General features: G+C 41.1%; 1 long non-coding RNA gene across 1 annotated transcript; it reads left to right on the top strand.

Annotated features, from left to right (window-relative positions):
- The first annotated feature begins 9,756 nt into the window (after nt 1–9,756).
- On the top strand, nt 9,757–24,840 carry LOC127218335 (uncharacterized). Its single transcript, XR_007834185.1, has 3 exons — nt 9,757–10,166; nt 24,456–24,512; nt 24,761–24,840. It is a non-coding gene; the product is annotated as an uncharacterized LOC127218335 (long non-coding RNA).
- Nucleotides 24,841–26,182: the final 1,342 nt, after the last annotated feature.

Here is a 26,182-nt window from a genome sequence, read left to right as displayed (position 1 = left end):
GGCTTGGAGCTACACTGGGAGAGCATTGGATCCCCTTAATAGAAGGTTGTGAGCCATCATGAGGGTGCTGGGAATTGAACTCAGGATCTCTAGAAGAGCAGTCAGTGCTCTTAACTGCTGAGCCACTTCTCCAGTCCCTCTTCTTGTATTTTTTTTCAAAAAACAAAAACAAAACAAAACAAAAAACAAAAATAACTAGTTCTTTGAGAATTCCAAACCATATATATTCACTCCTCCCCCAACTCCTTCCAGAGCCCCCCTTTATACCCACCCAACTTTGTGTCCTCTTTTTTTCTCTTCACCCATCAACTGCAATTTGTCCTGCTTATATATCCATGTATGTGCCACCTTCCACTGGGGTCTGGTGAATTGACCAGTAGCTATATCAGTAAGGAAACTGACTCCTCCTCTCCTGGCAGCTATCAATTGTCAATAGTTCCTTGGCTAGGGGTGAGGTTTAATGTTCATCTCTCCCTCCCCATGCTGAGATTTGTTCTGGTTTGAGCTTGCACAAGGCTTGTGCATGCTGTCATAACTGCTGTGAGTTCTTATGTGCAGTTGTCTTGTAATGTCTGGAGGCTACAATTTTCTTGGATTCATCCACCATTTTTGCCTCTTACTGTCTTTCTGTCCCCTCTTCCACGAAGATCCCTGAAAATTGTGAGAAGGGGGTTGCAGTATAGTTGTTCCTTTTTAGGGCTGAGGACTCTTCAGGCTATTCTCCACACCTTGGCCAGTCGTGCGTCATTGTGTTAATCATCATATATTGCCAATAGATGCTTAACATATCTTTTTGGGAATAATTTAAAAAGGTATTGCTATTCTTTTTCTGACATTATTTGTGTTGAGTGTGCACGAGCGTGCACGCACACATGTTATAGTGTATATGTGAAGGTCAAAGGGTGTTCACTTGTTGTCTCTCTCCTTCCACTATGTGGTCCCTGAGGATTGAATTTAGGTCTTGAAGCCTTAACAGTAGGTTCCTTTACCCTCTGATCATCTCACCAATTCTGGTATGAATTCTTATTTTAAAGTTTGGTAGAATTCAGCTGTAAAATCACCTTGTCCTGGGCTTTTGGGGGGAAGTGGGAGTTAATAATTACTAATTACTACTGCAACCTATGTTATTGATCTGTTCTTCCTATTTCTTTCTCATTTAACCTTGGGAAATTGCATTTTTCTACAGAGATTTATCAATGTCTTTTTTTCAGGGGAGGAGAATTTTGAGACAGTGTTTCTCTGTGTAACATCTCTGGCTGTCCTGGAAATCTCTAAGTGAGCCTTCAACTCACAGAGATCTGCCTGCTTCTGCCTCCCAAGTGCTGGGATTAAAGGTGTGTGCCACCACCACCTGGCCACCAATGTCTTTGATAGTCTTATTTATTTATTTATTTATTTATTTATTTATTTATAGTTTTCTTAATTTACATATCGATCCCAGTTCCCTCTCCCTCCCTCCAGTCCTCCCATCACTACCACATCCCACCACCACTCCCCTGGAAGGGTGATGCCTTCCAGGAGGGATTATCAAACTCTGTCAAGTCATTTGGAGTAGGTTGTAGGCCCTCCCTCCTGCCTCTAGGCTAAGAGAGTATCACTCCATGGGTAATGTGCTCCCAAAGTCCTTTTGTGCACCAGAGATACATCCTGGTTCCACTGTCAGAGGTCTGTCCCTTAGAATGCCCAGGCCTTCTAACTGAGACCCACATTCAGGGGGTCTGAGTCAGTCCTATGCTGGTTTCCTAGCTATCAGTCTGGAGTCTATGAGCTCCCACTTGTTCAGGTCAGCTGTGTCTGTGGGTTTCTTCAGCCTGGTCTTGTCCCCTTTGCTCATCACTCCTTCTTCTCTGCAACTGGATTCCAGGAGTTCAGCTCAGTGTTTAGCTTCTGCTTCCATCAGCTACTGGATGAAGGCTCTAGGGATAGCATATAAGGTAGTCTTTGATATTCCTATATTCTCATGTAATTGTCTATAATGTTCTCTTATTTTTGTGTTGATGTTCCCAGTTTAACTTTGGATTAAAAGTTGTACATTTATTTATTTGTGAATTGGTGTGTGCATGCTCTATGGTACATGTATGGAGTTTAGGGGACAAAGTGAGGGAGTTGGCTTTCTCCTTCAATGTGTGGTTCAGGGATTGAACTCAATTAGTCAGACTTGGCAGCAAGCACCTTTTCATGCTGAACCATTTCACTGATCCTCAGTTTGGGAGTTATACATTTAATTTTTCTTTCTCTTATTTTTTTCATGATACGGTTTCTCAGTAGCTATGGAGCCTATCCTGGAATTCTCTGTAGACCAGACTGGCTTCAAACTCACAGAGCTCTGCCTGCCAAGTGCTGTGATCAAAGGCTTGTGCCACCACTGCCTGGCTAATTTTTCTTTATCTTATTTTTTGGTCTAGTAAAGACTTTACCATTTCAAAAATCAACCATTATCTTTTCTCTTTTATACTCAATTTATTTCAGTTTTAATCTTTATACTTACAGCTTTTGTTCAAATGTCTCTGATAGATTTTTTTTTCAGTTACTGTAGTTTTCATAGCCAAGATTTCTTTTTGCTTTTCTTCATATTTTCTATCTTTTACTTTAATATTCACATACACAAATCTTTTAGATTTTTGTCCATGTTTCCCTTTAGGTATTTGAGCATATTCAAACCAAGTATTTTAAAGTGTTTGCTTGGTAAATCTTTTTGTTTTTACTTCCTAATGAATATTTCCTACTAGTTTCTTTGACTGCTTTTTTATTTTTTATTATTTTTTTAATTTAAAATATATCAGTCTTTAAGTTATTAAAGAATTTACTCAATACTTATTCATAGTGTGAATAGTTGAAACATAAGGAGAGCCAAATTGATGTGCACTCTCCTGTTGTAAAGCATCTTCAATTTATCTACACTCTAACCAACAGTCTTTTTTTTTAATTTTACATATTGATCCCAGTTCCCTCCCTCCCTTCCTCCCTCCTTCCCTCCCTTCCTCTCTCTTTCCCTCCCTCTTTCCCTCTCTCCCTCCTCACATGCACCCCGACCACCCTCCCCTCCCATCCCTCCTCCACTCCTCATGTAGGGCTATGCCATCCAGGAGGGGTCATCTAAATCTGTCAAGTCATTTGGAGTAGGGACTAGGACTTCTCTCCTGTCTCTAGGTTAAGGCAGTATCCCTCCATGGGGGATGTGCCCGCAAGGTCCTTTTGTGCATCAGGAATACATCCTGGTTCCACTGTCTGAAGTCTCTTAGACTGCTCAGGCCTTCTAGCTGAAACCCATGTTCAGGGGGTCTGAGTCAGTCCCATGCCTGTTAGCTCTTCCTTGTTCAGGTCAGCTGTCTCTATGTGTTTCTGCAGTGTGGTCTTATCCTCCCGCTCTGCATCTGGATTCTAGTTCGGTTCAGTGTTTAGTTGTGGGTATTTGCTTCAGGTACTAGATGAGGGCTCCATGACGTTGGATAAGTTAGTTGTTGATCACATTATTAGGGAAGGGCATTTATGGTGGCCATTCCTCTGTTGCTCAAATTGTTAGTTGGAGTCAGCCTTGTAGGTCTTTGAACATTTCTTTAGGTTCAGTTTTCTTTTCAATCCTATAATGGCTTCTTGTTTTATATTCTCTCTCTCTCTCTCTCTCTCTCTCTCTCTCTCTCTCTCTCTCTCTCTCTCTCTCTCTCTCCCTTTTCTGTCTTCTATTACTCCCCTGAGTCAATCTTCCTAGTCCCACGTGCTTTCCTCCCCTTCTCTTTCTCATAGCTCCCTCTCCACTCACTGCCCCCCCTCACACTCCCCATGTGCTCTGGAGAACTTGTCCCTTTCTGCTTCTGTGAGGGACCTTATATGAATCTCTTACAATACTGTAACGAGTATGGTTTTTCCTCTCGCCACTGGTCTTGTCCCGCCTCCGCGCCGGCCCCAAATAACATGCTGAGACTCTGTATTTGCTATAATGCTCTTGGCCAGGTACTAGTTTCTTATCAGCTAGCTCTGTCTTAATTATTAACCCATTTCTAAGTATTTCCACGTGGTTTTACTGGAGAGTGAGGGCTGGCAGTTCTGTTCTCTCCCTTCCCTCTATGCTGACTTCTCCCTACTACTTCCTCTTTCCTCCTCGTCTCCTAGTCCCTCCTCTCTTGCTTTCCCATTGGCCAACAGTGCTTTATTCATTAACCAGTATGAGAAACATATACAGAATGACATCTCCCATCAGAATACACCTTGTATCCTAGTTCCTCCAGCAGTGTGAATTATAGGCTGGAGATCCTTTGCTCTATGTCTAAAAATCTATATATGACTGAGTACATACCATGTTCCTCTTTTTGTGACTGGGTTACCTCATTCAGGATGGTTTCTTCAAGTGCTACCCACTTGCCTGCAAATTTCAAGATTTCATTGTTTTTTTCCGCAGATTAGTATTCCATCGTGTAGATGTGCCACATCTTCTTTATCCATTCTTCAGCTGAGGGGCATCTAGGTTGCTTCCAGGTTCTTGCTATTACAAATAATGCTGCTATGAACATAGTTGAGCACATGTCCTTGTTGCATGGATGTGGATCATTTGGGTATATGCCTAAAAGGGGGATTGCCGGGTCCTGGGGTAAACTGATTCCCATTTTCCTGAGGAACCGCCATACTGATCTCCAAAATGGCTGTATGAGTTTGCACTCCCACCAGCAGTGGAGGAGTGTTCCCCTTTCTCCACATCCTCTCCAGCATAAATTGTCATTGATGTTTCTAATTTTAGTCATTCTGGCAGGAGTAAGATGGTATCTCAAAGTTGTTTTGATTTGCATTTCCCTGATAGCTAAGGATGTGGAGCACTTTTTTAAGTGTCTTTCAGCCTTTTTGATTTCCTCTACTGAGAATTCTCTCTTCTGGTCTGTACTCCATTTTTTTAATAGGGTTATTTGGTGTTTTGTTGATTAGTTTCTTGAGTTCTTTGTATATTTTGGAGATCAGCCCTTTGTCAGATGTAGAATTAGTGAAAATCTTTTCCCAGTCTGTGGGCTGCCGTTTGGTCTTGTCCACTGTGTTCTTTTCCTTACAGAAGCTTCTGGGTTTGAAGAGGTCCCATTTATTAATTGTTTCTCTCAGTGTCTGTGCTACTGGAGTTATGTTCACGAAGCGGTTGGCTCCTTTTTTAAAGATTGAATTTTGTTTATGCATCTGTGTGCTTTTCTGTATGCATATGTGCATTAGTGTGTGGGTGCCCACCTGGTTCAGAACAGGGCATTTGACTGGTTGGAGACAGAGTAACAGACTCTTTGACCTACTTGACACAGGTGCCGGAACTGGTCTCAGGTCCTCAGGAATAGCAGCAAATGATCTTATCCACTAAGCCTTCTCTAGCTCTTCATTTTGCTTCTTTAACAAGGCTATTCTTTCCTATTTTTTTTTTACATGCATTGTGATTTTTATTTTATTTTTTCTTTGTGGAAAATCTTCCATTTAGATGGGCTTGTTAGCATATTCTTGGGATCCCAGCACTTTGGAGATTGAGGTAGAAGGATTCCAAGATTGAGGCCAACCTAGGCTTCATAGTAAGTTCAAGACCAGACAAAGAAGAATTCATTTGAATGTCCTAAAATGTTAATGCTGCAAATTATAGTCTCTCTTCCCCCATCCCATGTTTTCTGCTTGTTTTTGAAAGCCTTAATAATGTGTTTGTTTAGTGACTTTTCTAAACTAATTTTGTGGACACTATTCCATGTGTGTACCCACTGAAGTCTCTGTTTTCTTAGTTGGTCTTTTAATAGAGATTGCCTAAACATAAGGAGCCAAAACACACATCCACTCCCCCCTCAAAAAAAAGCAAAAAATAACCCTCCCTCAAACCAAAAACCAAATTTATAAAAAAAAAATGTCAAAGTAAAAGAGAAAATTTATCTTCTTAATTTTGTAAAGACTGCTGTATTTAGGGCAGTGTCGGTCTAAGAATAAGCTCGTGGTGATAGCTTAGGGTCTGCTCAGTTCTTTTCTGGGCACATGTTTTTGGAATTCTACCATTAATATTTTTTTTGAATATTCTTTTTGGTTTTTTGTTTGTTTGTTTTGCTATTGAGACAGGGTTTCTCTATGTAACAGCTCTGGCTGTCCTGGAACTCATTCTATAGACCAAGCTGGCCTTGAACTCACAGAGATCCACCTGCCTCTGTTTGTGGGGGGTAGGGGATGGGTAGGGGGGTAGGGGTGGGGGGTGGTCAAAAGGCATGTGCTACCACACCTGATTTACATTCTTTGGCCTGTAAAGTCTTAGAGTCTGGTAGTGACATGTTTTGTCATTTATTTAGTGTGCTTGAAATAGCCTTTTCTTTATGTTATGCAAAACCTTCCTTACCTTCCAGGTCTCACTTCCACCCTGAAGCCTGCCCAGCCCCCACTTTTGAGCTTCTACAACCCTCTTTTGTATGTATTTGTTTAGGTTACAAAGTGTTTGTGTATACATAAATGGCTTAGTACTTGCTATGTAGATGAGGTTGGTATCAAATGGGCAACAATTCTCCTGTCTGTCACTCAAGTGCTAGGATTATAGGCATGTACTACCAGGCCCAGCTTGCCTCAGTTTTTATTTGCTTCACCAAATTGGGACTACTTCTGATTTAAAAAACAAAAACAAACAAACAAACAAACAAACAAAAACCCTAAACAAACCAGTCATGGTGATTCATGGCTGTTATCTTAGCCCTCAGGAGACAGGAGGGAGGAAGACCACAAGCTGAAGGCCATCCTGGACTAAATAACAGCCCTGACTAAGTAACCAACAAAAACTCAAAATGAAGGAAAGAATGAATCAATAAATTAAAATGAAACAATTGAAACTACAAATACTTATTGACAAGATCCTGGGTATCAGATTCTGTTATGCACTAGAAATATAGACTGGCTATTGCTAGGTATGATCCATACTCCTGAATGTTGCTGGAGAAAATGACATAGCAACAAATGAAAAGTGCTGCGCCCAATGAGGACTTTGTGTTCAACATCACTGAGTGTCTTTGCATATCAATTTGTAGGTGTGTAGCATATTTTACATTCATAAACTAACATATTCTTACTCCCCAGTGATGTTTCCGTTTCTTATTAATGAAAATTAGCAAGTTTATACTTGTTCGTAGATTTTTTTTTTTGACCCAGCATCTACACTGGCCTCAAACTTGTGATTTTCCTGCCAAGGTAATGCATTTTTCCCCACTTGCTGTTTAGTTTTTTCCCTCAAACCCCAAAACGTTGCATCAGAGGTTTTTATAGTGTAGTCCCTGAAGCAGACCTTGGAACTGTTAGAAACGCAGTTTCTCGGGTCTCATTTTGATCTGTGGACACAAAACCCCTGACAGTTCACAACTCCCAACAGTTCTTGTTTTGACAAACCCTCTAGGAGATGCTTACTGACACATTACCTTAGGTAGGCTTCCTTAGTTTGCGTCTATACAAATGGGGCTACTGGTGGGAGTGCTACTGCAGGAGCCCTTTTCCTTCCCAGCACCCCTTTCACCACATGTTCCCCCACTAGTTTGCAGATTGCATCAGCCTGGCTTTAGGCCCTCCCTGGTGTGGAGTGCGATCACTTGCCAGCTCAGCCCGCTAGCTGCAAAGAAGGCGGGGCCTCATCTGGATGTCTGAAGGAAGGGGGCGCCAGCTCAGCCAGGGGCGGGCGATCGATCGGTGCTGCAGAGCTGGGGGTACATGTAACAAACAAACGGTCTTGGGGACTGAAGCTTTTCTTGTGTGTCAGTGTTTTTTAGAACTACGAGTTTGGAGGCACCACATTTTTAGTACAAGGTTTTCTCCATTTTTTTTTTTCCAATCAAGGGAAAAATCATAAGGAGACCCCTGGGGCCTGTGGCAGTGACGCTCCATCATTGGTCGATGGCGAGGGCGCATGCGAACCAGTGACAAAGACGTCATTGCAGCTGGAGGAGGCTTTGGGGAGGGGGAGGTGTGAGAGCGCAACCTGGCGGGGAGTTTGGGACATGCAGAACGCTGAGAGCTGGGCAGGGGGTGGGCAGAAGGACAGAAAGGGAGGAGTCTTGAACGCCAGGAAAAATAACTGGGGCTGGGTCCCTGCTCAGAGGTGAACCGGTTACCCAGGCGGCCATTGAGCCAGGCGAGAGTGGCCAGGCGAGTGGCCACCAGGGGGTGACCGTGCCTGCAAAAGACTGCAAGTGGACTCCATGTAGTCTGCAACATAGGTTTTGAAAGGGTTTATTTTTGTATCTGCTGCCTTTCCTGCCTTGACATACTAGAGAAAATGGATACTGGGTGACTCGCCTTTGTCAGAGCAGCACTTAGTGAAGAACTGATAGAAAACTGACATATGACTAAGACCCTTGACTGAAAGATGAGACTGGCTAAATAAATCAACAGCTGCAGGATAACTCACAAATGACGTGCTTGTATCTTTATTTTTTAACTTCATAGAGAAATTTTAAATATCTTCTAGCTAATCCTAAGCCCCCACACTTTTTACATTGTTGCACTCATAGTATACACATAACCCTGTATCCTTAGTTACAGCATAATAAATTTTCCTTGTTGCTATAGAATCTCCACTGCCTTCATCCCTAGGTTATAGTTGTAGAATGTTCCATCAGACAGCTGGGCTTAACCCGTTTACTTTTGTTGAATGTCAAGACAACTTCCCAGTAGTTGATCAGGGGGAAAAAACCAAAAAAAAAAAAAAAAAAAAAAAAAAAAGACCCTGAAAAGAGTAATTTTGTGTTTAGTATTTTTGCTTCTTGGGAGTATGCACAGATATATGGGCATTGATTTTGAGGTAGAACCTCTGGGAAAATACCATGAACATTTTGAAGGCTTTTGTTAAGTCGCTTTTCCAAAAGAGATCGTACTGGTTGACATCAGAGGTCAAATCAGAAATCGACTCTGGTGACGCTGGGTCTCGTCTGTCTCCAGGCTGGGTTTAATTTTTCTGTCCTGTAGCCATGTTCAACTTTATTATTAGTCTTGACCTTTGGGGCAAGGCAAACACACACCAAAGGTTCAGGGACAACTTTAGCAACTGCGACAGCTGACATGGTGAGCCATGGCAGCTCATGTTTCAGGCTTGAGCAAGTGGCCTGGCTGAGAGGGAATCTGAGATGAGGAACGGGTTTGGGAGGGAGTTGATGAGATCAGTTTTAAATATGTTTACTTCTAAGTACCTTTGGGACATCTAAGGGGAGGTAGCTAGGAGACAGGCGTACATATGGATAAACAACAGCCTGCCCTTCTCTGAACTCCCAGGGCCCCCTGTCTGGATCTCTGTGGCGTTTGTTGCTTTTTACCTTGCAGTGAGTGTCCTGGGAGCTCTTTTCAGTCTGGGACAAGGGACTGCTGTGTAGGTGTGTGTGTGTGTGTGTGTGTGTGTGTGTATGTATTCTCTTCTCAGGACCCAGCATAGTGTTTTCCACCTTGAAAGTCTTGGATGATTCCTGTTTCCAGGGCTCTGACTCGAGGGGGAAAGTTTAGAAAGATTGGCAGAGTTCTGGGAAGGCTTCCTGTAAGAGGTGGCATAATGTTACTGTTAATAATTATGATTATTTGTTGCATAGTGACCACATGCCAGTCACTACATACATCAGAGATGGCACTTCTTGCCTGCCATTCTTACATCTCTTGCTAAATGGTCCAGCAAGGAGCTACGTATTACATTTTTCACTTTAGGGTACAGCACCTGATCCAAGTCCAGTGCCACAACCTGTGAGTGAATGGCCGAGCTTTAGTAGATGAGGTGGGCCAATCCGATCTGCTCTCCTTGGGAATGTGAAATAAGAGATGCAGAGGGATGTTGCCAGTTAGTTGTGGGGAGCTAAGCTGAGAGGTCCAGTATACCAAGATGCTGGTTGGGTTGGGAGCGCTATGGACTAGGTCAAGTGCCCGTTGAACAGCTAAATGTGGTTGGCTAAACAAGGAGCATGGGGGCAGTTGTGCAGAGAGAAGCAGACATGTAACATGGATGAGTCATATTAACGACCAATCTGTAGAACAGAGGTTCATGCTACGTCTAGACATTTCCCGAAGCTCCAGGCACAATGAGCTCTATTTGTACTTGAATTCTTACCCTTGGATTTCTGCTTCCTGATCTCGCTTCATTTGGTGTCTGTTTCTTGCATCCAAAAGAGGCCAAACACAAGCAACCCTTTACATAGATTTCATTTAATTTGTGCTTCATCCCCTCCGAGGTGAGTGTTCTTTTCCTCGTTTTACAAATGAAGAAACTGAGGCTTAATGAGATGAACTTGACTAAGTGATTTACCCAATCTATCTGATTCTCTGAATTTATTTAGTTTTACTTTTTTGAATTTATTTTTTAGGCATCAATGTAGCATTGTTATTTAAAATTGCTACCGGTATTTTATTTATTAAAAAAAAGTGAAAGAAAATACAGGCTTAATTGCATCTGATCATACCCTATTAGACTGTCAATTTGTTACTCCCACTCTCCCCTTTATTTTCTAGTTAGACTGCTGTTTCTTTTGATTTTCTGGTGGTTGGCTCCTTCATGTCATTTAAGTCTCAACTTGTTTGTCACCTCCTCAGGGAGGCCTTTGGTCAACCTCACAACATGAAATCACCCACACAAATTGTTTCCCCACTGCTCCCTGTCATATTGTTTATTTTCTTTTCCTTATAGACCCTTCACTGCCTGAAATTTTCTTGATCATTTGTATGATTTGCTTATTGTCTAGCTCCCCTTCAAAATTAGCAACTGAAGCCTCACCTGTACCCTTAGGACCTAAAAGATACTTCGTAGAACAGCTTAAACTGCTATTTGACGAACGAATGAATATATAAACTAAAAAAAAAGTCCTTAATCTCTCCCAATGTCAATCCCCAGACACATTGTAAATGATTTCTTCCATATCTTCCAATTAATTTTCTGACTCTGCGATCATGTACATGTATCTATCTATATAAGGATAAATATGATCATGTACTTTTTTAAACCAATGGAAATTCTGCAACATTTTTACACAATACGTAACAGTTTATGGATAACATCTTATGGATCAGAACCTCATTAAAATAACAACACTATACAGAACGGCAGTATGTGCATATACTGGAAGTTACATAACCAGGTTTTCCTTAGTGGGTATTATTTTTTCTCATTATTGTAAGAAGTAATGTTGAATATTCTTGTCAAATACATATCCTCTCAAATTCTCCCATACCATTTATTGTCTTTGAATTTCCTTGTCATCTATGTGATGACCAATTTCATTTAAAGTTGTGTATGGTCATATTTATTGGTCATTTTTTTTTGTGAAATCTGGGCTTCATTTTGTGCCTTACATAGATGTTACTAGTTCCAAATATTAATATTAAAAGTGATTTATACAACCTGTCTGTTAGCACTCACATGGTTTCAGTTTTACATTTGATTTACGTGGCATTTATTTTGGGGTAGAGTTGGGACAGGGGTACAGTTGCTTTGCTCTTCAAATGCTATGTCTACTGTTTTAGTATCATCTATTGAGTAATTTCTTGGATCTGTAGAATTGAAACATTGTTCTTTTCATTGAGTTTTCATATGTGCTGTTTATTTCTGTCCTTTGTTTTCTACTCCATCGATCTGAGTGTCTCTGTCTGTACAAGTGCCATCCTGTTTTAATCAATGTAACTTTACAATACATTTTCATATTTTGTAGGGTAATAGTCTTTTGATTCCTTTTCCAGGAAAATGTTTTGTATTTCCACATATTCTTCCATGTGAACCTTATCATTCTCAAATACCTGTTGAAACTATGATATAGATTATGTTGAATTTGTCTGTCAGTTTGGAGAAGAGTGTCATCTGGTTACCAGTGGGATTGAGTCTTCCTAGACCAAGGAAGGGCTGGTTTTCTAATTACTCAAGTGCTTTCTGGTTCTCAACATCATTTTCTTTTTCTTTATTTTTTATTTTTTGTTATTTTACATACAATCCCAGTATCCCCTCTCTCCCTCCTCCCATTACCCTCACCTTTCCCTTACCCCAGCCCCGATCAACTCCTCAGAGAGGGTAAGGCTCCCATGGAAGTCAATAAAGTCTGTCCCATCACTACACTGAGGCAGGACTGAAGCCCCCCCCCCCCCCCGTGTAGAGGCTGAGCAAGGTATCTTTCCATAGGAAATGGGCTCAAAACAACAACAAAAAAAAAACAGTTCATGCACTAGGGATAGATCCTTGTCCCACTGCCAGTGGCCCCACAAAGTGCCCAAGCCATCCACTGTCACCTGCATGTAGGGGGCCTACTTGGATCCTATACAGGTCCCACAGCTGTCAGTCTGAAGTCAGTGAACTCCCACTAGCTTAGGTCAGGTGTCTCTGTGAGTTTCCCCGTCCTGGTCTTGAACCCTTTGTTCTTATTATTACTCCTCCTTCTTTACAACTGGACTCCAGGATTTTGGCCCGGTGTTCAGCTGTGGATCTCAGTATCTGCTTCCATCAGTTACTGGATGAAGGTTCTATGCTAAGAATTATGGTAGCCCTCAATCTGATTGCAGGGAAAGGACAGGGAGAGGCACCCTCTCCACTATTGCTTAGAGTTTCATCTGGGATCATCCTTGTGTATTTCTGGGAATTTCCCTAGTGCCAGATTTCTCAGTAGCCCCATAATAGCTCCCTCTATCAAGATATCTCTTTCCTTTCTCTCCCTCTCTGTCCTTCCCCCATCTGGACAATCCCATTCCCTCATGTTCTCCTCCCACTTTCCCTTCTCTCCTCCTCTCTCTTTTTCCACCCTCCTCCTCCCTCCCTCCCACCTCCACTCCCAGTTTACTCAGTAGCTCTTGTTACCTAGATTCTTTGGGGGTTGTGATGGTTTTTCTTTCTGTGTCTGGGTTACCTAACTCAGGATGATTTTTTTTCTAGTTCTGTCTATTTGCCTGCAAATTTCAAGATGTCATTTTTCTTTTAAACACTGAGTAGTACTCCATTGTGTAAATGAACCACATCTTCCTTATCCATTCTTTGGTTGAGGGGCATCTAGGTTGTTTCCAGGTTTTGGCTATTATGAATAATGCTGCTGTGAACATAGTTGAGCAAATGTCTTTGTGGTGTGAGTGTGCATCTTTTGGGTATATGCCCAAGAGTGGTATTGCTCTCAGAACCATTTTTAAGTTTCCTAGATCTTCTGAATATTACTTATTTTCAGTTGTTGCTGTGTAGGAATTCTCCCCCATTCTCATCTGTACTTGTGATGGAATGATTATTAACATATCACTAAAATCAGTTATTGCTTCTAATATGTTTTCTACAGATCCCATTATGCTTTGAAATTATATGACCATGTCATCAACAAATAAGAATTTTGCCTGTTTCGATTTTATGTCTCTTTCAGTTCTTTTGTCTATTGTAGAATGTAGTGTCTTAGAACAGCCTTACTGGTGATGAAGCAGGTTTATCCCCTTTCCTGCCTTTATTGGAAATTCTTGCATTTCATTATTTATCATGATACTGATTTCAGCTACAAATAGATCCTTTAAAAAATTATGTCTTTGTTTGCTTACATGTACTTTGTCCAAGGCTCTTTGATGTTTTCAAGACTCCCTTTTGAAATTATTGAGTGGCATTTGTTTGTTTGATCATTAAAGGGAATCTTGATTTCTTTCAAAATTTGACAATTACAAGTAAAGCTGCTCTAAGTGTTTATGTGTAGACTTTTGATTAATACAAGTTCCATCTCATTTGAGTAAGCACCAGGGGTGCAATTATGGGATTATAAGGTAAACATGGGTTTAGTTTTGTAAGAATAGCTAAACTTGTTTTCTGAAGTGACTTGCCACTTTGTGTTCCTGCCAGCAGTGTCTGAGTGTTTGGTTGTTCTCTATTCTCACTTGGTGCTTTCAGAATTTTGGATTTGGTGTTTCATTATTTGAACTTTTACTGCTCTAATGAAATAAGCAGAAGAAGCTGGACAAATAACTGCTGCATGCTGTCTCTCATGCCATTTTGGATGCATCTATAATTTTAAAAAGTGTATTGAGGACAGGTATGGTGGCACAGGCTTTTAAGGCCAGCATGTGGAAGGCACAGGAAGGAAAAAACAGTGCAAGTTCAATGCCAGTCTGTTCTGCAGGATGTATAGTGAGACCCTGTCCAAGCAAGTTAAAAAGTTTTAGTTATATAGGGGCTAGTTTTCCGAAACAGGGTTTCTTTGTGTAACTCTGGATGTCCTGGAACTCACTCTGTAGACCAGACTGGTCTTAAACTCAGAGATCTGCCTGCTTCTGCCTCCCGAGTGCTGGGATTGAAGTTGTGTGCCACCAATGCCCGATCTGAGTACTTGATACTCTTACAGAGGACCTGGTTTTGGTTCTCAGCATCCACACAGTGACTTACAATCTTGCATAACTCCAGTGTCAGTGGATTCAATGCTTTCTTTTGGCCTCTATGGGTACTGGGCACACATAGTGCACAGACATACATGCAGGCAATTCACCCATATACATGCTAAATAAAAACTGAAAAATTCAGTTATGCATAACAATTGTATAACTCTATAGGATATAATGTGATGGTTTGCTATTAAATCAGGGAAGTTAACACATTTCTCCCTTAACCATTGTTTCTTTGTAGAAAGAGCATCCAAGCTCCTTTCTCTTAGGTGTTTTGAAATAGATGATTATTGCTGAACTATAGACAATTGTGTAATAGAACACTAGAATTTGTTCTCTCTCTCTCTCTCTCTCTCTCTCTCTCTCTCTCTCTCTCTCTCTCTCTCTCTCTCTCTCAAGACAGGATCTCACTATGCAACCCTGGAACTTCTATGTAGATCAGGCTGATCTCAAACTCACGGAGATCCCCTGCCTCTGCCTCTCGAATGCTGGGATTAAAGGCTTGCGCCGTCACACAGGGCTCCAGAATTTATTATTTCTAGCTGTAGTATTATACTTGTTATTGCTCTTTTGCTACTTACTTCAACTCCCACTAACTAATATTCTATAAAACCAACCTTTAAAGTGTTCTCTAGGTGATGTGAATGTTGTCTTTTCCCCTCAGTGCCTGTTTTATTTCACTTAGCCTAATGTTCTCTACTTATTCGTGTGATTGCAAATGATAGGATTTCATTTTTTGGTACTCCATATTTTCTTTATCCATTCATCTGCTTATGTGCATTTAGATCAACTGTGTATTTTGGTTATTATAAACAGGGTGACGATAAACACAAGGCTAGTAGGATTGTTGGATTATACAGTAATTGAATTTTTAATTTTTAATAAATTGCCATATTCACTTCCACATGACTATATTAATTTAGGTTCATACCAAAAAATGTAAAAGCATTCCTTTCTCCATATCCTTTTAGCAATTATTATTTTTTCTGTTTATTATTATTAATTTTTCACACAATATATATTTTGATCATATTCTCCCCCCAACTCCTCCCAGATCTTCCCCATCTCCCTATCCATCCAAATTCATCATGTTCCTCCCCTCTATCTACCTAAAAACCCTCCCTAAACAGCAGCAAAAACCCCCAAATGCAACAAACCAAAAGCCAATAAGACAAAAAAAATTACCCCAAACAAAAAGCACAGGGAAATCATGCAGTGGAAGAGGAAGGAGAAATAAAGATTGCTGATGACTTCAAGGAAACAGTTTTACAGACAAAGACTGATATGTAGATGAGCTCATAGATGTCACAGAGACTGTGGCAGATTGTGTGCACAAGACCTTCCCAGGTTCAAACCAAACAAAATCCCAGCATTAAGAAGAAGTGGGCATAAAGAAATTCTTTTTGCCATTTGGATAATAGTCATTTCAGCTGAGATGCAATGCTATTGTCCTGTGGTTTTGATTTGTATTCATCTGCTGGTTAATACTGAGCATTTTCTTATATGCTTGGCCATTTGTATGTCTTCATTTCAGATATGGTTGCCTTTACCCTGTTCTACAATTAGTTTATTGTTTATTTTTTTTTCTGTTGAGCCATAGGAGTTCCCTATATCAATCTTTACATTAATCATTTGTTGAATACATAGTTTAAAATATGTTTCATATTCTACCAACTGTGTCTTTACTGTTTATTAAGGTTCTTTACTTTCCAGGAAATTTTTAGTTTGCAATACTCCACTTCATCTGTTTGTGCTTTTATTGACTTGTGCTCTTGAGGTTTTCTTTCAAAAACATCCTGGACCAGATCAATAACATATAGTGTTTCTTTTGTTTTCTTGTAGTTGTTTCAAGGTTTTAGGACTTCCATTCTGAATTGAATTTTTTTTGCATTGTGAGAGACAATGCCTAGTTTTACTATTTTGTCTGTGAATATTCAGTTTTCAGGTTTGAAATTATGGTTTTCTTATACACATTTATAAAAATCAGTTAGCTAGAAATGTGTGGGTTTGCTTCTGGGTAGTCTATACTATTCTTTTGGTCTGCATGCCTGTTTTTAATGTCAATACCACACTAGTTTGCTGTTTTAGAGTGTATGTATATAGTTGTAAAGAAGTTGCTATGATCCGAGCATGGTGGTACATGCCTTTAATCCAGCACTCAGGAGGCAGAAGGATCTTTAAGTTTGAAGCCAGCCTGTTGTACAGAGAGAGTTCCAGGACATACAGAAACCATGTCTTGAAAAATATAAATTAATATAAAGAAGTCATGAAGCTGGATGGTGATGATGCATGTCTTTAATCCCAGCACTTGGGATGCAGAGGCAGGCAGATCTCTGTGAGTTCGAGGTCAGCCTGGTCTTCAGAGTTCCAGGTCAGGCTCCAAAGCTACAACAGAGAAACCCTGTTTCAAAAAAACAAAACAAACAAACAAACAAAAAGAGTTTTGTATGTTTTGGCTGGAGTGATGGCTCAGAGACTAAGGGAACTTGCTACTTTTCCAAAGGGTACAGGTTCAGATTCCAGTAACAACATAAATAGTCATGACCACCTATAACTCCAGGTTCAGGGAATCGGACACCCTCTTCTTTCTTCTGTGGACACCAGGTGTGCACATGGTACACAAGCATACAGGCAGGCCAAACACCCATACACATAAAGAATATAAGTAAATGAATCTTAAAAAATAGTTTCACTATTTTTCTGAAACACTTGCGTCTGTTTTGCTAACAGTACTTCTATTCTTCTCTGGCTTGCTTATTTATTTAAGAATGTGACTAGATCTAGTTTCAGAAGCACAGTGTTTTTCCTCCATGTAGATACTTATTAAAGGTTTGGAAAATTTTCTGCTGCTGCTTTCTGAATTTACTCTGTCTCCTCCTGCCTTATTTTTTGCCTGCATTTGTCTCTCATTTCAGAGAAACTTAATGTGTCATTTCTGTAGGAAGATGTGTTGAAAAGTTGAGTGAAAGTTCCATGTGGGTGACAAGGAATTGACATTTTTTTGATCCCCAGGCAGTGACATGTTGGCATGATAGCTTTGGCAGCAAGAGAATACTCAGATCTTTGTTTCTGGAAGTCTTTTTTTGATATTTTATTTTGTTTATTTCGAGACAGGGTTTCACTTTGGAAAAGTGCTAGCTGTTTTGGAACTCACGTTGTAGTCCAGGATAGCCTTGAACTTTACCTCTGCCTCCTGAGTGCTGGGATAAAGGCATGTGCCACCACCAGACGTTTGTTTGACATCTTTATCTTACCCACTGAAAAATCTCTACACCTTCCCCTGGACTGTAGTTATCCTATCAGAGGCCATTTTTTTTTAACTTTCTGTGTCAAAATATTTCATCATTCTTTTTTATATAAATTATTTTTTTTTACATTCCAATCCCAGTTCCCCTTCCCTCCTCTCCTCTTACTCCCCCCACTCCTCCCACTCCTCCCTCGTCCCATCTGCTCCTTAGAGAGGCTAAGTCCTCCCCTTGGAAGTCTACTAAGTCTGTCCCATCATCTAGTTGAGGCAGGAGAAAGGCAACTCTCCACCTCCACACCCTGTGTCTAAGCTGGGCAAGGTATCTCTCCATACAGAATGGGCTCCTCTAAGTCAGTTTGGGCATTAGTTTTAGGTCTTGGACCCATTGCCAGTGAGGCCATACTCTTAAAGAAAGCTAACTTTTCCTCTGCTAGCAGCTATCCCAGCCAAGTGTCTCATCTATGGGTGGGACTTCATGTCCACCTCCTCCCTTCTTCCTGCTGGGATTATGTCTGGCTTGAGCATGCACACAGTTTATACATTCATATGTACGACTGCTCTGCCATGTTTGGAAAATGCTGTTTACTTTAAGTCATCCACCTCTTTTTGCTCTAAAAACCCTTTCCACCATGTCTTTTGCAATGGTCCCCAATCCTTGAGAGGAAACTATATGATATAGAGAGCCTGTTTAGGGCTAACATCAAATTTCAATTTTTCATAAGACCTTGGCTTCTTTCTTGTCATTAGAGGTGTCTCTGTTGTTTCATATTAGAACCATGAAAGTCAGTCAAATACTAGAAAATACAGTATCAGGAATTAAGTGGTTCAATAATAATGTAAACATGTCAAATAATAAGTTAAAAACCACCCACTCATCTCATACTGATCAATTTGTATGAGGTACTATAATTTTTCCAATATTAACTGTACTTCAAGAAAACTAGCTCACATATTTTCCAGAAATCAATCAATATTCTGTCTTCAAAAATCGTTTTTATGATGTGTCATTGATAACTCCATTAAGGCCTTTCTTAAGTTCTGCTAAAAGCAAAGGAATGGGAGCCATTTGTCTTGTAAAGGAATTGAGCCAGTCAATGGAGTAATTTTCTTTGTTGTTATGAATGTCGGTATTTGTGAGTGGTTATTTTGGCACTGTGAGTATTTTGTAATTTAAGACAGCACATCAATGAACTTTAGTTAAGAAGGAGAGGGACAAAAGGAAGAAAGCCCCCTCAACATGTCCTTTACTGTTCCTGATGTTAGTGTGCATTCTCTTTTTACAATAAACTCGGGACCATCAAAAGGTATTAATTTGACATACATTAGAGCCTTTGAAGCCACCACAGTTTTTCTCCGCTCTATCCATTAAGTTCTTATTTCCTTTGATTCCTCAGGGACTTTGGCAGTTTCCTGGTGAGGCAGGGAAGCAGTCAGCTTCCCACCTGTGTCTGGAGGAAGTTGGTAGTGTTCTCTCCTCATGTACTCTTTTTAAACAACTGAGTCCAGTTGGCATGCATGTAGGGCCATCCATTCTTGGAGCATGGGCAACCTAAACAGGGATACATCCCTGATGAAAATTGACATCTCCTCACCTAGAAGGCATCAACTGTCAATACTTCCTCAGCTAAGGGTGGGAGCTCATGAGCCCCTTCCCCATTATTGCTGGAATGATGACTATCCTAATCCTATGTAGGTCTTGTGTGTCACTGTGAGTTCTTTATGTGCAATGGGCCTGCTATGTACAACAGACAGTTTCAAAGCAGTTTTCCCTAGGTTGTTCTATCTCCTATATGTGTGTGACTTTTTTCTCTTCCTCTCCTGTGATGATCCCTGAGCCTTGCAGGGAGGGCTTGAGATACAGAGATCCCATCCCATTTAAGGGTGGGTGCTTCACAGCCTTGTAGTCTCTGCAGATTGACCAGTTACAAGTCTTGTTTTTTCAAGTCAGGGTTTCTCTGTGTAATAGCCCACAGTGTCATGAAACTTACCCTGTAGGCCTGGTGTATCTCAGACTCATAGAGATCTGCCTGCCTCTACCTCCCAGTGCTGGAATTAAAAGCTTGTACCACCATGCTTGGCTGCCCTCTCACCTTTGACTGAAGAAATTAATCCTCCATTGTGTGCTAAACCAGCAGTGACCTTCTCTGAAGATGTCAGGAAGACAATACTGATATTCCTCAGGGCCCATCCATAGATATGTCTAGCCTTGTAACTAGACTTAAGACTAAGCAGGTTCCTAGAGGGGAAATAGAAAGTATAGTCCATGAGGAGGTGCACTACACTACTAAAGAGCTTAATGAGTTTCTAATTCATGCAAGCAGAAGTCTGGGGATTATGTGTGGGAATTGATTTTAGTAATGTAGGATAATGGTGGAAGGAACATAAAACTGCATCTGGATGAGTTTATTGATATGGGCCCTCTGAGAGGAGATTCTTGTAATCAGTCTTTGTCTATCTCACAAGCCAGCACCCAAATAATGACATGGAGACTTATTAATAATTATGAATGCTGAGCCTATACTTAGGCTTGTTCATAACTAGCTCTTATAACTTAAACTAACCCATTTATATTAATCTATGTTCTATCATGTGGCATTACCTGTCTTCCATCTTGCACCTCCTGTTTTCTCTCTGTGTTCTAGATTCTCCTGCACACCTAGTTTCCTCTTCCTCTTCCTTTCCCTGGAAATCCCGCTTATACCTCCTGCCTAGCTATTGACCGTTCAGCTTTCCATTACACTAGCCACAGCAATACATCTTCACACAGTGTATAAATATCCCACAACAGATTATAGGTCTAATATGGAAGCTTACACAGTTAAAAAAAAAGTGGCTAAAGTTTGTTTGAATGGTTGGCTGAAACATTTGTCAAAAGATGGCCTACTGAAAAGGAGTTGGACATACCTGATAGCCCTTGGCTTAGTGTTGGTGAAGGGATTTTAAGGCTTAGAGAAACTGCTAGAGTGGGTATGCTGTGTGAAACCTAACGTTCACAATGAGATGGCCTAGAAGACATACCTTTCATTAATCTTATAAGATGCAAAATGGTAAGAGGGGCACCAGCACATTTGAAGAGTTTTGTCGTTGCTCTTTTCTTTATGTCAGACCTTGGGGTTGGAGATGCTGCTGCTCAGTTCAGTGAATTAAATACAGTGGGTTTTATTGGGTCCTGAGGTAGCAGGGGCCAGATGGCAGCATTGAATTGAGAAAAGCAAGGTGATCATATCTATCAGGATGGGCAGCATAGACAACACAGTGTCCATAATGCCATAATGAACTCCTTGAATGAAGGGACATCCAGGTCCCCTAAAGAAAGGATCTTGATAAAATACTTGCTCTCATCCTTTCCCAGAGGGACCTACAGCTCTTTATAAGGGTAACTGTACACTGAGGAAAGGAAACAATCAGATTTTCTGGGGTCTGTTGGATACTGGTTCAGAATTCATGAAGATTCCGGGAGATCCCAAGAAGTACTGTGGCCCTCCAGTTAAAGCCGGGGCTTATGGAGGTCAGGGGATTGATGGAGATTTGGCTGAAGTCTGACTCACAGTAGGTCCAGTGGGTCCCAGGACTCATCCTGTGGTTATTTCCCCAGTTTCAGAATGTATAATTGGGAGAGATAGACTTAGAACTTGGCAGAATTCCCACATTGGTTCCTTGATCTATGTAGTGAAGGCTATTATGGTTGGAAAGGTCAAATGTTAGTCATTGGGAAAATCAAAGACATCCACCTTCCAGGAGGAATTTTACATGTTTAGTACATGCAAGTGGATAGAGCATTGAGGCAGGCTAAAAGAACAGCAGATCTATGTCTCCTTTCTGGAGTCTACATCTACTCACTGAATGGTGGTAAAATCCATACAAGTTGAGACAAATGTGGTGGTTTAAATAAGAATGGACCCCATAAGCTCATACATTTGAATACGGGGTACTTAGCTGGTGAAACTATTTGGGAAGGATTAGAAATTGGTGCAACACTGGGGGTGGACTTTGAAGTTGGAAAAAGATCCCTGCCATCCAAAGTACCTTCTCCTTGCTTTGTGGTTGTGGAGCAAGATGTGAGTTCTCAGTTGTTCCTGCCACCATGCTTTTGCTTTGCCATCATGGGCTCTAACCCTCTATTTTTTTTTTTTTTTTTTTTTTTGCAGAAGGGTGGTGGTGGTGAATAAATACATAAGAGCACGAAGACACGGTGATGAGTTGTGAAATGCTATTCTCTGCATACAGCCATTGTTTTATTTATTTATTTATTTATTTATTTATTTATTTCATATAACCAAGTCCATTTAAATGAAAACAAACATTTATAGACAATATTTGGGAATTTGGGCGTCGTTCTTTCCAAACTACTTCCTGCTGGTAAGGGACGCTGTCATGGGGGATTCGAAGAAGATTCAGAAATCCTGGCTGTAGTCTGCAAGGCTGCTTTGTCCAGCTGTTTTGAATGTAGGATCACCTGGTACTCTGTTTCAGGCAGTCTGGCTTGATCAAACCACATTAGTCTGGAAGGAATCCACATCTTTTCATTTTCTGTGGAGACAAAAATAGAAATCCTTTTCCCCAGTAACTTGTCCTTGAACTTAAATTTTGGAGTCAAAGCATTTTTTAAATTTAATTTATTATTTTACATGTCGATCTCAGTTCCCTCTCCCTCCCTCCCTCCCTCCTTCCTTCCCTCCCTTTTACCCTCTCTGCCCTCTTACATGCACCCTAACCACACTCCCCTCCCATCCACCCACACCAATTCCATATGTAGGGCAATGCCATCCAGGTGGGGTCATGTATATCTGTCAAGTCATTTGAAGTAGGGACTATGGTTTCTCTCCTGTCTCTAGGTTAAGGCAGTTATCCCTCCATGGGGGATGTGTATGCAAGGTCCTTTTGTGCACCAGGGATACATCCTGGCTCCACTGTCTGAGGTTCCTTAGACTGCTCAGTCCTTCTGGCTGAGACCAATATACAGGGGGGCCTGAGTCAGTCCCATGCTGGCTTCCCAGCCATCAGTCTGGTGGCCCATTAGCTCCTCCTTGTTTAGGTAAGCTATCTCTATGTGTTTCTGCCTCCTAGTCTTGTCCTCTTCATCTGCATCTGGGTTCTAGTTCGACTCAGTGTTTATGTATGGGTGTTTGCTCCTGTTTCCAACAGGCATTAGTTGAGGGCTCCATGGATAAGTTAGTTGTTGATCTCACTATCCGGGAAGGGCATTTATGGTAGCCTTTCCACAGAAACTCAAATTGTTAGTTGGCAACAATCTTGTAGTTCTCTAGACCTTTCCTCTGTGTTCAATTTTATCTTCATACCAGTATTGGCTCCCTCTTTTATGTTCTCTCTCTCTCTCTCTCTCTCTCTCTCTCTCTCTCTCTCTCTCTCTCTCTCTCTTCTGTCTTCTATTCCTAACCGGGCTCAATCTTCATGGTCACACGTGTTTTCCTTTCCTCCCCCTCATTTTCTCCTACTCCACTCTCCATTTGCTGCCCCCCACACTTCCCCTGAGCTCTGGGGGACTTGTCCCTTCCCGGTTCTGTGAGGCACTTTATATGAATCTCTTAGAATACACCTTGTATCCTAGTTCCTCTGGTGGTGTGAATTATAGGCTGGTGATCCTTTGTTCTATGTCTGAAATCCATGTATGAGTGAGTACATAGCATGTTCCTCTTTTTGTGACTGGGTGACCTCATTCAGGATGGTTTCTTCAAGTGCCATCCACTTGCCTGCGAATTTCAAGATACCATTATTTTTTTCTGCAGAGTAGTATTCCATTGTGTAGATGTGCCACATCTTTTTTATCCATTCTTCAGCTGAGGGGCATCTAGGTTGCTTCCAGGTTCTTGATATTACAAATAATGCTGCTATGAACATAGTTGAACAGATGTCTTTGTTGCATGGATGTGGATCATTTGGGTATATGCCTAAGAGGGGGATTGCCAGGTCCTGTGGTAAACTAATTCCCATTTTCCTGAGGAACCGCCATATTGATCTCCAAAATGGTTGTATGAGTTTGCACTCCAACCAGCAGTGGAGGAGTGTTCCCCTTTCTCCACATCCTCTCCAACATGAGTCATCATTGGTATTTCTAATTTTAGCCATTCTGGCAGGAGTAAGATGGTATCTCAAAGTTGTTTTGATTTGCATTTCCCTGATAGCTAAGGATGTGGAGCATTTTCTTAAGTGTCTTTTAGCCTTTTTTGATTTCCTCTATTGAGAATTCTTTCTTCAGTTCTGTACCCCATTTTTAATAGGGTTATTTGGTGTTTTGTTGACGAGTTTCTTGAGTTCTTTGTATATTTTGGAGATTAGCCCTTTTTCGGATATGGGATTGGTGAAAATCTTTTTCCCAGTCTGTGGGCTGCCGTTTGGTCTTATCCACTGTGTCCTTTGCCTTACAGAAGCTTCTAAGTTTGAAGAGGTCTCATTTATTAACTGTTTCTCTCAGTGTCTGTGCTCCTGGAGTTATGTTCAGGAAGCGGTCTCCTATAACAATTTGTTCAAGGGTACCTCCTACTTTCTCTTCTAAGAGGTTCAGTGTGGCTGGATTGATGTTGAGGTCTTTGATCCATTTGGACTTGAGTTTTGTGCATGGCGACAGACATGGGTCTATCTGCAATCTTCTACAAACCCTCATCCAATTGTGCCAGCACCATTTGTTGAAGATGCTGTCCTTGCCTCATTGTATAATTTTAGCTGTTTTGTCGAAAATCAGGTGTTCTTAGGTGTGTGGGTTAATATCAGGGTTTTCAATTTGATTCCATTGGTCTACCTGTCTATTTTTGTGCCAATACCAGGCTGTTTTCAGAACTATAGCTCTGTAGTAGAGCTTAAAGTCAGGAATGGTGATGCCTCCTGAAGTTCTTTTATTGTACAGAGTTGTTTTGGCTATCCTGTAACCCTCTTCTTTTTATAGGTTGCCTTGGTCACAGAGTTTTGTCACAGCAATGGACAAGTGATAAAGACAACAAAGGTTGGGTGGTTTTTAGAAAGTGATAATAAGATATCCCAATGTAATCAAACTGGAGGTAAATTTAATGCTGGGAATGAGAAATTAAATGAGCTAATGGTTTATAGACCCATATCAAATGATTTAAGAAGAACTTGTGGGGCTGTCTTGGTTCTCTAAGCACTTTTACACTATTATTGTGAATATACTAAATTGGTGACATAATGAAGTATATAGTTTTAATTATTGCATTTCTTTCATTTATTTTTAAGGCACAGGTACCATGGAGCCCATGTGGAGGTCAGAGGACAACTTGTGGGTGTTAGTTCTCTCTTTCCACCATGTCTTGGAATGAAACTCAGGTAATCAGTCTTGGTGCTCAGTTTCTTTAACCACTGTGCCATTTTGCCAGCCTCAGGATTGATTTATTCTTCCGAGACAGAGTTTCTCTGTAGCTTTGGAGGGTGTCCTGGAACTCACTTTGTAGACCAGGCTGGCCTTGAACTCACAGACATCTGCTTGCCTCTGCCTCCCGAGTGCTGGGACTAAAGGCTTGAGCCACCACATCACAGCCTAGATCTATGTTTTGAAAGAATGCATATATAGTAGACTCTCTTTCTCTTTTGAGGCTGAACATAGTATTTGTTACCTATGATGGTTTCTATATATTATCCATGATCTCAGAAGGTCATTATTTGTCAACTAGTCCAATTTCAATCCAACAGAGAAGAGATGTCATGAGTTGTTCAGTGCATTACAGCTAGGAAGCACAGCATGTGTGCTCTGCTTCATTGCTTTTTGTCTCCTGAGCATCTGATTTCAAAAGTCAGGAAGAAACACACAGAACAGTACCACAGAAGTTGTAATATATGGCTTGTGGGTTTGTTTAGGGCGACAAGGACAACATGAACATGAACACATTCCCTGAGCTTGAATCTTGTAGATAACAGAAACTGTTTGGCGGTGCCTGTGTGGGATGGGAGTTCGGCTCTATGTTTGGAATAATCCCAGGGGTTGGGGTACATTCTGTTTTTTCTACCCTGTAGCCAGGAGACCCTCATGGGGTCCTACAGCTGCTGTTGCACTGTCTATGACTATTGATCCCTTTAATTCTGACTGCAGTACAGCCCTTCCCCTCTTGTCAGCACTGGAGCCTATTACAAATTGAATGGCAACTGAACTGGCTTGAGTTGATTAAAACTCCCAGTAATTATGGGATCTTGATTGGCCTGTTTGCCCAAATCAGTGTCAGTATTAGTTTCTGGACTAGCTGGCCTTGTTGACACATTGAGCCCAAGAGGGAGGTGGTCTAGGATGGGGAGGGGCAGCTGTACTTTCTCCACTCATGTGTATTCCAAGCAGCATGCCCCAGGTTCCCTGGGACCAAGAAAGCCAAGACTCCTCAGTCTATTATCTAACAACAGTTCATGTTGAAGAACTGAGCAACTCTTGCTTAGCTTATGTGATTTTTCAGTACCCTTGTCTCTAAAATGGGTGTTTACCAGAGAAACCTCTGGTCTTTGTGAAAACTAGTAGATCATCTTTCATTCATGCATTTAACATGTGGGGATTTAACCATCATTCAACCAGTAGACGTAGACTGCAGAAAGGAGACATGCATCTGCTATTCTTTTAGCCTGCCACATCCTTCACTTGCTTCTCACAACACTAGGGTAACATTAACATTTCTTACA

The sequence above is a fragment of the Phodopus roborovskii genome, unplaced genomic scaffold (assembly GCF_943737965.1).
Source record: "Phodopus roborovskii unplaced genomic scaffold, PHOROB, whole genome shotgun sequence".
Taxonomy (NCBI): Eukaryota; Metazoa; Chordata; class Mammalia; order Rodentia; family Cricetidae; genus Phodopus; species Phodopus roborovskii.
The sequence above is the reverse complement of the archived record's forward strand: the minus strand, read 5'-3'. Positions and strand labels throughout refer to the sequence as shown.